This window comes from Manihot esculenta, chromosome 2 (assembly GCF_001659605.2).
Source record: "Manihot esculenta cultivar AM560-2 chromosome 2, M.esculenta_v8, whole genome shotgun sequence".
Lineage (NCBI taxonomy): Eukaryota > Viridiplantae > Streptophyta > Magnoliopsida > Malpighiales > Euphorbiaceae > Manihot > Manihot esculenta.
Genome location: NC_035162.2, coordinates 21,974,170 through 21,977,653, shown reverse-complemented (window position 1 = coordinate 21,977,653; position 3,484 = coordinate 21,974,170).

Here is a 3,484-nt window from a genome sequence, read left to right as displayed (position 1 = left end):
GTTTAAGTGGGTATGTTGAGAAATGTATGCTAAATGTATTGCTATGTTGATGTTTGTGGGGTTTAGGCTAGTTTGAGACCCCTATATGCTTGAATAAGTGTTTATGCATGTTTTAGGATAGTTGGATTCATGTTTGAGGGGTTTTGGAAGGCATGATGTGCAAGGCAGAATCGGGCTCTGCCCTTTGGGAGAGCCCAGGTTCGGCCGCCGAAGCCATGTTCGGCTGCCGAACCTGCCTGGAGGCAGCTTTAGGCCGCCTAAACTCGCCCCTGAAAGTTTGGACTTTCGGCTCTGGAGGGGAGTTTCGGCCGCCGAACCTGCTGCTGAAGGTTGTGACTTTCGGCTCTGGAAGGATTTTCGGCCGCCGAAGGTGCCGCTGAAGGTGTCTGGCTTTCGGATCTGGAGGGGGTTTCGGCTGTCAAAAGTCCCCTGTCCAGCCTTCCTTTGCATGTTTTTCCATGCATGTTTGTGATGTTTTAGGGAGTTTTTGGGGAGATGTTTAGCGTATGTTTGGTCCCTCATTTGAGTCCACCTGTGTAGGATCAGACTTGAGAGACCGAGGAGGTCAGCAGTGAGCTAGCTGCTATAGAGTCAATAAAGCGTCAGCCAGAGGTGAGTGGAACACAATTCTTTTATTTAAAAGCAAATAAACTTTTAAGCATGTTCATGCATCATAAATGCCATAGATGTAATAGGTTGTATTACATTAGAATTCACGAATATGACGCATTGCATAATATGATGTTGATGTGGGTGGATGTTGGATGATCCATTGACCCTTGATATGATATGATATGATATGATATGGTATAGAAGTCGAGGTCGAGGCCCTAAATTATGCTCTATCAAATACCCCCACACTTAGCCTTTTGCTTGTCCTTAAGCAAATAAACATAGTTAAACAAGCTTTCTTTGCTACTTGATCCTTATTTCCACTTAAGTTCTTACTCTGGACCCCTATTTTGAATCATTGCAGTGAAGAATATATGCATGAAGATTACTCACCTTCTTTCCTTGTTTCCTTTTATTTACCATGGCTATGATTTGTTTTCCTCAAGAGAGACCATACATGCACATTTTTGTTAAGACTTTTTCTAGCTTTCAGAGTGACTTGCCCTTACCTTGAAGTACTTTATTCAGGCTTTTGTACTTAGATCTTGCTTGGAGAAGTCACCAACCTTTTGACGTGAAGGTACATATTTGTGATATCCACCCCCAATTACTCAGTTGGTCACCTTTCCAAGTGGCTACTAGCTCTGTTCTTAGTCTTTTGACCATTGGAACAGTTTTTGATTTGTGCTTTTGAGGTCTTTGCCTTTGCTAAATTTTCTTTCTCTCAATGATTTGGGCAATTCAACACCAATTGCTAAATTAAGTCATGTTAAGTTCATTCACACAACTTTTAATTCATTCTCATCAATTGAGGGTCATCAATATATTTTTCACCATTGGCATTCGCCTTACCCGGATGGTACTGAATTTTGCAATCGTAGTCACTGAACAGTTCTACCCATCTTCTCTGTCTCAAGTTTAACTCTCTCTGGCTCAAGATGTACTGCAAACTCTTATGATCTGTAAAGATCTCACATTTTACCCCATATAGGTAGTGCCTCCACATCTTGAGCGCAAAGATCACTGCTGCCATCTCTAGGTCATGTGTAGGGTAATTCAACTTGTGCTTCTTCAATTGCCTAGAAGCATAAGCAATCACCCTTTCATTTTGCATCAGCACACAACCCAGTCCCACACGGGACGCATCACAAAACACTGCAAAGTCTTCATCACTGGTCGGCAGAGCTAACACTGGTGCTGACGTCAACCTTTTCTTCAGCTTTTCGAAACTCTCTTCACATTGATCTGACCACACGAACTTCTGATTCTTTTTGGTCAATCTGGTCATAGGAGCTGCAATTTTCGAGAAGTCCTGAACGAACCTCCTGTAGTAACCCGCCAATCCCAGAAAGCTCTTGATTTCTGTCACTGTAGTGGGTCTAGGCCAGTTAGCCACAGCTTCCACCTTCTTGGGGTCTACCTCTATTCCATTTTCTGACACAACATGCCCCAAGAATGAAATGCTCCTCAACCAGAACTCACACTTGGAGAACTTGGCATACAAGTCGTGTTCTCTCAAGGTTTGCAAAACTGTCCTCAGATGATGGGCATGCTCCTCTGCATTTCTGGAATACACTAAGATATCATCAATGAAGACAATAACGAAGTGATCCAGGTACTGGCTAAACACTCTGTTCATGAGATCCATGAATGCTGCAGGGGCATTGGTTAACCCGAACGGCATTACTAGGAACTCATAATGCCCATATCTGGTCCTGAATGTTGTCTTTGGCACATCTTCATCTCTGATCCTTAGCTGATGGTATCCAGATCTCAGATCTATCTTGGAGAAATAACCTGCTCCTGCTAGCTGGTCAAATAGATCGTCGATCCTAGGCAAAGGGTACTTGTTCTTGGTAGTGACTTTATTCAACTGCCTGTAGTCGATACAAAGTCTGAGGGATCCATCCTTTTTTCTCACAAACAGCACTGGAGCACCCCAATGTGAGGTACTCGGTCGGATGAAACCCTTATCTACCAGCTCTTGCAACTGCTCTTTCAACTCTTTCAGCTCTGCTGGCGCCATCCTGTAGGGAGGGATAGAGATCGGTCTGGTTCCTGGCATTAATTCAATTTCAAACTCTATCTCCCTAGCAGGTGGTAACTCTGGAAGATCATCTAGGAAGACATCTAAAAACTCTCTGACCACAGGCACAGAGGCGAGCTCTCTAACCTGACTGTCCAGCTCCCTCACATGCGCTATATAACCCTGACAACCCCTCCTGAGTAGCCTACGAGCCTGTAGGGCTGATATCAGACCTCTAGACGTACTTACCCTGTCTCCTCTGAAGACAACCTCTGACCCATCCTGACATCTGAACTTGACTACCTTGTCTCTGCAGTCCAAGGTAGCACCATAGGTAGATAGCCAATCCATCCCTAGAATGACGTCAAAATCTGTCAAATCTAGAACCACAAGGTCGGCTGAAAGGCATCTTCCCTCAACAAAAACTAGACTATACTGGCAGACTGACTCTGCCACTGACGGGTCACACTTGAGTCCACTGACCCAGAGGGGACACTCTAACCTAGAGACCATCAAACCCAACCTCTCGACTGCTCTCGGAGAAACAAAAGAATGGGATGCACCCGGGTCCATTAAGGCATAAACATCTGAGCAACCAATGATGAGATTACCTACCACCACGGTGTTTGATGTATTTGCCTCCTACTGTGTCATTGTGAAGATCCGTGCCGGAGCTGATGGACCTTCACCTCTGAAACCCGAAGAAGAGGCTGCCCCTCTCCCTCTGCCTCTGCCACTGGCCTGCGTCGCGGCTGGAGCTACTGGTTGAGCTATACTACCAAAACCCGTCTGCTGAGACTGAGCCATAAAAGCTGCTCGATGACATTCTCGAGCCATGTGTCCCTC